The following is an 11,007-nucleotide window of genomic DNA, read 5'->3' as shown; positions in this document are numbered from 1 at the left end:
TGAGTTCATACCTTTTTCTGGTTCTTTTTATAGCTGTCTGACAGGCATACATCCAACAGACAAAAGAAAACTTGCACCTTAATATTCTGCTCCTTGTTTAGTGTGAAAGGCAGAGGAGCCCTACTAGAAAAAGGTGGCAATCATAACTGTTACTGATTAGTGCAGTGGTTCTCAAACTCTCTGAGGAGGCTTGTGGAAGCGGAGAGAAGGGGGGGAAGGCAGTGATGCGATCCCCAGGATCACCCTGCTGGGGGGGGGGCTGAAGGGGCTTGGGTGCACTTACCCAAGCCTCCTGGGGGTGCAGGGAGCCCTGCACAACCTTCTGCAGGGCTCCCACAGCAGTGAAAGTGAAAGCGGAGTGATCACTGCCTCCTCCTTGCCTCCAGGCTGCCCCGCCCCTTAAGGGGGCAGAGGCTAGGGCCCACAGACTGGAGCGTCACAACGCCCCAGTTTGAAAAGCCCTGGATTAGTGGTTCCTTAGCCAAAAATTCTCCCTAAGGTAGTAGTTCTCAAACATTTAGAACTGGGACCAATTTTTTAGAAGCAGAATCTGTCAGGGCCCACCAGAAGTGATGTCATGACCAAAAGTGACATCATCAAGCAAGAAAATTTTTAACAATCCTAGGCTGCAATCCTATCAACACTCTCCTGAGAGTAAGCCACCTCAAACACAATGTCTTACTATTGAGTAGACATGCATAGGATTGTGCCCCGAAGCTGCAATCCTACCCACACTTATTCAGGCATAAGTCCCATTTACATAGTAGCCTGTTAAAAGTACAGATCTGTAACACTTCCGCAAATGCAATCACATACCATGATAGCATCAGAATGAATATATTAAAAATAAAATATTGAAATGAATGGGGACCCATCTAAAATTGGCTCACAACCCACCTAGTGGGTCCCAACCCATAGTTTGAGAAACACTGCCTAAGGGATATAACCTGCTTTTGCCTGAACCAGAAATTGCAGGATTTGCATGTGTGAGCAAGACCCAGTTTAATAACCAAGTAGGTAATTCAACCTGTCAGGCCTGAAAAGAGAGCAGATGAGAAAATGAAACCAAATCCTTGCATCATCACTTTGAATAAACCTTGTGTCAATCAAACTGTGTCCTCCACTTGTGCAATCTCACTGCTCTGAAATTGGTTTTGCATCACTGGAGTTTGCATGGCTTGCTATAAGGGTCCAGGATGATAAAACACACCTGAGAGCATTTGCCTTCTTAAGATTGTCAGCTAGAGTTGAGCATGGCACCTAATAATGAACTAGGAATTCCAATGTAAAGAGCTCTGCTATGGAGAAAGGTTTGCTTTGCTTCCATTAACCACTGCCCACTGTATTAAGCTAAGGAAGCACTCTTCCTTACCAAGGCCAGCTAATAGCACTCCCAATGACAGGGTTCTCAAGAGCTGAAATTTTGGAAAAGACTTCCATTTTTCCTATTCAGAGTATTCTTTCTCTGCAAGGAAACCTATTTATATGCTTCACAAAGTTCAAGGCTGGTCCAGGACCTCCTGACTCCTAAGGCAGCATGCCAAATGCTCCTCCTCCTTAGCCGGTGATGTGCCATGCTGTGCTCCTCCCTCTCACCAATGTTCTAGCCCTAGGATTTGCATCACCTGATGCAGGAGGTCAGCATGTCACCCCCATGATGGACCTCCTCCCATACAATGGACAGGGCAATGATCTTGGTGGTGGGTGTAGTGATGTATCATTGCCCTGCCCAGCTGGCTTTTTGGCTATACCTTTTGATAGTACATAGATATTTAACATGGTTTTTTCCATTGCATTCTGCTGTAAATTACACATTGAGCGGTATATAACATGATGCTATTATTCCTACAAATTGCCATTTTAGCAATTTTGGTCACTAGTGCACTTCACCCCCCCTGTGCGCATCACCCAGTGCAGCCTGCACCCCCCTAACGAAGCCACTGGTTCTAGCTCAACGTTCTTCTCCCCTCCACATTTCCTCTTCCTTGCTATCCCTTTCTTCCTTTTCTAATCCAGGGAATGGGAGGAGAAGTAGAAATAGTGGAGACAAGTAGCTGACATAGATGAGCAAGCCCTCCTCTCTGCTTCAGTTGGCATCATGGATGGGCCAGCCCTGACAAAGTAAGAGCATCAGCCACAAGGAGCAAGCTATGGTTTTTGATCCCTGAGGAGGTTCAGGGCTACCATTTCCTAATTTGTCTTCCAGAACAGAAGGCAGCTCCACTTATTCTGGAAAGTGTCAGGCCGATTTGATTCTTGCTTTTTGTTCTGTCCTTCTTCTTTGGGTAACTGTGTTAGTGTATTGCTGGTTTTATATTCTTTTTATGGGGCAGCTTTGAGCTGTTGAAAGGCAGCTAAATCTAAATCTTTTAAATAAAGTTTTCCCATTGTCCAGTGTTTCTTTGAGTACTCACAGCAAGATATGCCAGCAAAATCTGGAAATCACCTGGATTCTTTTCATAAAAGACCCACCATTATTTTTTGAAGAGTTAAAAAAAATCTGGGTAGGGAGGCTGAACTTGTCCACAGCTAGAGTGCATTAGGGCCTGGCTGCAAAGCAGGCTGCAACATAACAGCAAGGACCCAAGCCATAGAGAAGACCACGTATTACTTACACTTTGGATGCTACTGCACAAAGCCTACCACAGGGGAATTACATTTCCCAAAATGATAAGAGATCTATCTCACACAGTTGCATCCAGAACCTCTAAAAAGGCTACATCCTGAATACTGACTGATAGAAATTTGATCCTCCCCACTGGGATGGCCCAGTCCACTTTGAGTAGACACAACCAGTTCAGAAGCATGTCGCTTTGCATCACATCAGGGCCTAGCCTTCTTCCTAATTTCTTTAGCTACTGACTGTCAGACAGTTCATAACATAAGAACATAAGAACAGCCCCACTGGATCAGGCCATAGGCCCATCTAGTCCAGCTTCCTGTATCTCACAGCGGCCCACCAAATGCCCCAGGGAGCACACCAGATAACAAGAGACCTCATCCTGGTGCTCTCCCCTACATCTGGCATTCTGACTTAACCCATTCCTAAAATCAGGAGGTTGCGCATACACATCATGGCTTGTACCCCATAATGGATTTTTCCTCCAGAAACTCGTCCAATCCCCTTTTAAAGGCGTCTAGGCTAGACGCCAGCACCACATCCTGTGGCAAGGGGTTCCACAGACCGACCACTCGCTGAGTAAAGAAATATTTTCTTTTGTCTGTCCTAACCCGCCCAACACTCAATTTTAGTGGATGTCCCCTGGTTCTGGTATTATGTGAGAGTGTAAAGAGCATCTCCCTATCCACTCTGTCCATCCCCTGCATAATTTTGTATGTCTCAATCATGTCCCCCCTCAAGCGTCTCTTTTCTAGGCTGAAGAGGCCCAAACGCCGTAGCCTTTCCTCATAAGGAAGGTGCCCCAGCCCCGTAATCATCTTAGTCGCTCTCTTTTGCACCTTTTCCATTTCCACTATGTCTTTTTTGAGATGCGGCGACCAGAACTGGACACAATACTCCAGGTGTGGCCTTACCATAGATTTGTACAACGGCATTATAATACTAGCCGTTTTGTTCTCAATACCCTTCCTAATGATCCCAAGCATAGAATTGGCCTTCTTCACTGCCGCCGCACATTGGGTCGACACTTTCATCGACCTGTCCACCACCACCCCAAGATCTCTCTCCTGATCTGTCACAGACAGCTCAGAACCCATCAGCCTATATGTGAAGTTTTGATTTTTTGCCCCAATGTGCATGACTTTACACTTACTGACATTGAAGCGCATCTGCCATTTTGCTGCCCATTCTGCAAGTCTGGAGAGATCCTTCTGGAGCTCCTCACAGACAGAAGATATCCAATGACATACTTTGATATGAATGAATAAATTACAACTCAAGTCAGATGGTTAGGCCCCTCCTGACTGAGCACAGAGTTTTTTTCCCCAATCATGCCCACAAACAGCAAGCAAACCCATTCAGACTGTTCTGTGAGAAGTAACAACTGAAACCTTTACCCTTTGGGGTATTTTCCACTTGTTCTGCACAATGGGAAACAATTCATTAAAAAACAGTTTTAATATTAATATATTCCAGTGTCATATTGTTCCTATGGGATTACACCTAATGAATGAAACAACTTTCCTTCCTTCAGGGGAATCTCATTAAAGTGAATATCAGCCATGCCCAGTGTGAGAATGGAAGCAAACTCATGAAAGTGGCAAGCAACAACACGCCATATAGAGGGTGAGCTGAACTGGAAAATCAGTCTTTGAGAGGAGCAAACATTTTCCAGGAGACAACTTGGTTCCCAAGTGGTTTTCTTTAATGTATACATGAAGTAGCTTAGGATACATCACAAGTAGCTGCAAGTCTGTCCAATTTTAGAAGGGGAACTCACTTTACTCACTAAACATATTCACTTGATACTTGTTTTAAGCAGTAGTCCAATCTTCACTTTCCTGGAAGTAAGCTAACTCAACCATTGAACTCAATGGTTCTGGTAGACACACCCTGGAGTACATTATTATTATTATTATTATTATTATTATTATTATTATTATTATTATTATTATTAACAGTATTTATATATCACTTTTCAACTAAAAGTTCACAAAGCTGTTTACAGAGAAAAATCAAATAACTAAATGGCTCCCTGTCCCAAAAGGGCTCACAATCTAAAAAGATGCAAATGAATACCAGCAGACAGCCACTAGAACAGACAGTGCTGGGGTGAAGTGGGCCAATTACTCTCCCCCTGCTAAAAAAAGGAGCACCCACTTGAAAAAGTGCCTCTTACCCAATTAGCAGGAGTAATTGTCACTTTTTTCTCCATTTACTCACTTTACCCACTTACATACATTTACTTCCGTTAACTTATACAGTGTTCCTGTACTGATGAGTGGAACTCGAGACAATGAGGGTGCAGAGTGGAACAGAAGAGGAACTAGATTAGAAAAGGGGCTGAGGCAAGAAACTAGGAAGAGGAATGGGAGAAGAGATTGAGGGAGGTGAGAGAAAGGGATAGGCAGGAGGAAATCATTTGTCATCACCTGTCCCATGGTTTTTTTTGGCTATGGAAGTGGAGACTCACAAATTATGTAAAAAGACACATTACTACACCTACATCCATACAACCCACACCCATATGTTTGACCCATAAATATTCACTTATGACATTCTCAGAAACATCCACACATGACCACACACTTGTTTACTTTCTCAAATATTTCTCACTCATTTTGAATCCACACACCCTTTATCCAGATGGGTCATAACACATGCCTCATCTTCACTACCCCCCCCCCCATGCACTTCCCTTCTTGATATTTTGCAGGTTCTTCTTATAGAATCCTTTACATGCCCTTTTATTGTGGTGGGGTCTCTAGACCTTGGAGAGCGTTTGAAGGAGTTCTTCAGGTTGTGGAGAGATGGTGGAACTTAAACCACTACCCCTTCCTGTTGCCTCAGCTGTCCTAGCCCTCTGACGACAAATTCAATCCTCCATGAGTTATGTTGACCTGCTGGACTTCTGGTTGTGGTATAAGGAGTGGTTCCCAATCTTTTTAACACCAGGACCCACTTTTTGAAATGATAGTCTATAGAGACTCACCTAGCTTTATGAGACAAAAATATTAAATATGAAAGTTTCACTTTACCAGCCACTCAAGCCTCATTTTTTAATCCTTTTTACTATGGACGGGGAACTGCTTTCTGGAGTATTTGCTGAGCTCCATGTTTATTGGTTCAGGACCATTCTAGTGGCCTTGCATTCCCCTTTACCTGGCCTTTGTTAAGAGCCATGATTACCTACTCATGAGTAAATACACATCTGTGGTTCAGTTTGCTTTCCATAAGGCTCAAAACATTTTCCTTGTCAGCTGCGGGGTGGGGGGGCCTTCCTTGGAGAGTTTGTCGGGGTCTGAATTCATTAGATTGTGACCATTCTGGTGTCATTGCATTCCCTCAGCCTGCCTTTTGAAGTAGACCAGGCATGTTTACCTACTTGCAAGTAAACACAAAGGTGCTGCTCTGTTTCAGTTTCCATAGGGCTCAATACATTTTTCTTGTCAAGTATCAGCTTGTCAGTTTCACAACCCACCAAAAATCAGGTTTCCTGACCACAGTTTGGGAACCACTGATATAACGAGTCACTAAGCAGCAAGGTGGTGATCCAACAAAATCTGCATGTATAATAGGCCACCAAAATAGGTGGCAAATGTCCAAGGAGTCTCACTGGTGATCAGGCAGCCTACCACATGGTAAGCACAAAATGTTTGTACTTCGCTCCTACAGGATGTCCAATTGCCCCACACCATGAAGTGCATGCCTTTTTGGCACACATGCATCGGAGAGGGGATTTGGATAGGGTTGGGGCCTACACCAAAGAAATCCTGGTTAAAATCTCTAGCATTGCTTTAATCATCTGGAGATTTCCAGCCAAGCCTAGAGAACTGGCAACCTTAAAGAAAGAGAAGATTAAATGGAATGACTATTGGAGTAAACCTGTCATAGAATGTCACATGGTGATCTTCCCTCCATGCAGATGAGATCTGGCATTTCCTGTTTATGAAGACAGTTGCACCACCTTCATAAACAAGAAGTTCATAAACAAGAAACCAGACCTCATCCATGTAGAACCTACATTATTTTGTATGATATTCCCTGAGAAGTTTGCTCTAGCAATCACTCCATAAATTACTTACCCCCTATCAAAGGATTTAGACATTGAAATAAAAATACTTGTAGGCTTTCTTCTAAGGTAGTCCATGTTATCTTTCTCAGATATTTTTCTTCCCTAGTGATCTGAAGCATAAAAATGTTTAGCTATTGATTGCTTTCCCCTTGCCAGCACAATAGACACTGGTTCCCCTATCCATTGTGTCTGGAATAAAAGAAGAGTATGTCGTTTTTGTACAAAGGCAGCAACTGCAGTCAGTATATACTATTGATTGTATCAAAGAGTTTTTGCCTGTGCATCAGCATAATTGATTGGGCTACAGCAGCTACTGGAAAAAGTATTTGTTGGTCTGCTGTAAAAGAGGAGAGTAACACTAATGAGGAAAACCAAACAGTATGACTTCACTGATAGAATCCTAAAATAATGCAATAAGAATAATAAATGTTTTGGAATAAACTCAGCTATTTCCTAATTTATTAACACAAGCAGCTTTCCTTCTGTGGGTGCCAATTTCTCTGTCACTGTTTTAGATGAAGGCTGCAATCCTAACCACACTTTCCTGAGAATAAGCCCCATTGAACAAAATAGAACTTACTTCTGAGTAGACCTGATTAGGATTGTGCCCTAAGTCCTCCCCCAAGGTAAAGTCAGGTTAGCACTCTTTGTTGAAAAGAATAAAAGAATCTAAACAAACCAGATTTTATTTTTAAAAATGCTTTTTAAAAAAAATGCATTATAATTATTTTTAGTATTAGTATTTCCTTGTTAAAAGTCCAAACAATGCCAACTCAACTACATTAATTTTGACATTATGCAGTGAAACATAAAAACCAAACAAAAACCTAACGCATATGGTTGAGTCATTGAGGGAACAAATTAGTTCAGCCAGGGAAGCAGTCAAGCCATAGCACTATTTCAGAGCATAGAGAGCAGATATCCACTCAACAACCAAAAGCCAGACAAAATGGATGTGTTTTCAGCCCTCACCCAAAATCTATGAGGGAGGAAGTAGTTCTCAATTCCCCTGGGAGAGAATTTCATAGTTGTGGCATGACTACAGAAAAGGTTTGTCCCTGAGTTGCCACCCTCTCACTTGGGTGAGAGGTGGCACTTGTAGAAGAGCCCCCTCAGAGGGCAGGCTGGAATATATGGCAGTCTTTCAGGTAGCCTGGACCCAAATCATAGAGGGCCTTAATGGTTAGTACTAGTACCTTGAATTGGAACCAGAAGCGAATGGGCAGCCAGTATAGCTGCGAAAGCAGTGGTGCAGTAGAGTCATAATGTCTAGCCCCGTAACCACCCAAGCTGCCACATTCTGCACAAATTGCAGCTTCCAAACCTTCTTAGAGGGTTGCAATATACTATACCATACCATTCCATACTATACTATACTATAATGGCTACTACAGTTATATACTCCTAGGCTGCCAAGCCTGAAAATAAGTGAATTGGAGTACTATGAAATTTAAGCAGGAACAACATTTCGCCTATAAATGTATAAATAGGGCAAAACTATGGCCAGGATCCAAAGGAGATCCTTTGAGTACATCCAAAGGCCTGTGCACACCCAATTTTGTATTTTTACTCTCTATTCAAAGACAAAACTTCCATACCATATTGGAAATTACTTTTAAACCTTGTTCTGTTTAAAAAAATGATTGTTCTGTATAGTATAGGATGGAATGGGGTACTGTCCCAGTTGGGGTATGCAGAACCAGTTGTTGCACAGTTCTTTGCATCCTGGACTATGAGCTGTGATATCGATTGATCCACCTGCATGGTGCATGATGCCTTAGTAACATCAAAAATGAAGGTCCCTGACCCAAGGAGTTTACAATGTAATTTATTTTTTTCCAATAGAGTAGGCACACACACACATTTTCTATAGGCTTTTGTTCTTGAAAGTTAGTGAACTGCTGTTTGTGCCAGAGGTTTCCCCCTCTCTCTTTCCAAGTTTGTCTCATTTTGCATGTTCCTTTACATTTATCTGACTAAAGTATGCTTCCTCATTTCTGCAGATTCCCAGGGCCTGTCTAAATCCAAGGACGAATGGCCATACAGAATTTAAAAACAACAGCATTAATGTATACAACTATAAGGCTATATTAGGAATTGTTGCTGTCATAACATAACATTGCAACATGCTTTCCTAGGATACTGTGTATTGCTTCCCAGAAAAGTAAACAATTGTCCTTTTAGTCCTGCCAGAAAAGATCCTGTGTGTTCTGAAATGAGACACATTTTTGCTGCATCATTAAAGAAAAATGTCCTACTTATGGTATATAGGGAACATGATTGTGCACGCCAAGCCATTTCATTGGAGAAAAATGTACAAACATGGCTGAAAAGACTTCCTCTTGGTGTAACAGTCGTCAGAGATTCCATCCATACAGTCCTGGAAGATTTCACATTTCCAGAGCTGTCTCACACAGAGACATAGAATGGCACAGACACAGACATGCAGGAGAACATTTATCAGATGTGGTCAGCCAAGCAAAGAAAGAACTTTTTAGAAAGTTAAAGGGATAAAAAACCTGATTCTGTCGAAGTAGTCATACAATCCGCAAAGTATGTTGGCTTGGTCTTTAAGAACCCAATCTTATACTTACCAGCTGTCATCAGGTCTTCCTTTCTGCTAGCTCTGATTGCTTTACAATAGTCAGTGCCAGTAGCAAAAGGTGCTCTGTCAATGCACTGCTCAGAGTTTTGCCAGCAGCACTAGCAGGAAGGTCTGCACCTTCCTGCCCACTCCAGCACTTCTCCTGCCAATTGCCAATGGGGTAAGTCAGCAAGACAGATGAGAGGGTGATGGAAGGATGTGAGGGGGTGAAAGAGGGTGGAATGGGGCAAGGAGGGCATAAAACTGGGTGGGGGAAGGCCCAGGAGAGGGGCATGATTGGTGCTGCCAATATCCTAACCACCTTCCCAGACCTGTTCCTGTGGTGTGGGTCCATGCAGACCTGCACTAGCTATTTAGCTGTTGGAAGTTTTATTAGACCCCTCTGTGCTGCAGAGGCTTACCCCAGGTAACATTTGTTCCCTTACCCAGAGGAGAGCTCTGCAACTGCCCTGCCCCACCACAGGGTGCAGTAGTCGCCATTTTGGCATTGCAGCATCGACGGGGTAGCGAAATGGATAGGATTGGGCTGTGATTTGTAACATGAGTTGCATGAGTTGCATGCATTGCCTATTTGCTTTTAGAATTCTGTGTTTGAAAGGAATCTTCACTTTCACATTGCAGCAGTTCCTCTTGCTCAATGCTGAGGATGAGTCATTACTTCTGGATTTGTGACATGGCAGGCTATTGCTAGGCAAATAGAAGCATTGTTATACATACTGCACACTGATCTCATTGCATGACAAGCACATTAATAATGTGATCTCTTATCAAAATTAACATTGTTGCAGAATGTCTGACACTTAAAGTGCAGTCATAGTCACAACGTATCAAAAGATCTGTGATGCTCTGATGCCCCTGCGGAGTTCTTTACAAGAACTTTACATGGCTTTTTTCTTTGATATTGACAAACAGTCCATGTTTACAGTGCATGCATGCATGCAGGGCGCATTACCCAGCATGGAAGAAAAAAGTCAATTATCTTCTGTGGCCAACCTCTCAGTGTACATGAAAGACAGTCTGAACTAGAGCTACTGGGTCTGGGAAAATAATTGACTATGTATTGTTACCTCCCCAGAACACTGCACATAATATCTAGTATCTCTGCATTTGTCTGAGTCCAAAATGCAATTTCTTGAATCAAAGTTGCATAGTGTTTGAAGCATTAACTGATTTGAATCAATGAGACCACTTTGAAACAAGTGATTGAAGAATTGAAGAAATTACAAATATGTAAATTCTTTACTTGCATAAAACCCCCAGATGATGGGTCTTCAGAAGCAAACAGCCCAAATCTTTAAATCCTCTCTCCCCTCTGTAAGCCTCCCACCCTGCAGTGGGTGTCTTCTGACTCGCATCAGTGATTTTGCTGGCACAAGTCTGAGGAGAGAAAAAGGGTGGTGAGGCAGCTGCTGGAGGGGGTAGGAGCCAACATGTACCATTGCCACTGGATTCACCCCCAGTACTTATCTTGGGGACTTAGGGCCCAAATCTATCCTCCCCAATGGCAGTGCTATGCTCATACTTCTGGAACTAAATTGCTCAGGACTGGGCTCCAAGACTGCAGTCCTAGACAGAGTTATTTGGGAATAAGCGCCACTGAGCTCAGTGGGATTTACTTCCAAGTAATACTTCCAAGTAATCCAGGATCATCAGACTAGGCATTTGTATAGGACAGTGGTTCCTAACTTGTGAGCTGTGGATCCCCCG

This window comes from Tiliqua scincoides, chromosome 5 (genome assembly GCF_035046505.1).
Source record: "Tiliqua scincoides isolate rTilSci1 chromosome 5, rTilSci1.hap2, whole genome shotgun sequence".
Classification (NCBI taxonomy): Eukaryota; Metazoa; Chordata; class Lepidosauria; order Squamata; family Scincidae; genus Tiliqua; species Tiliqua scincoides.
This window is presented reverse-complemented; position numbering follows the sequence as displayed.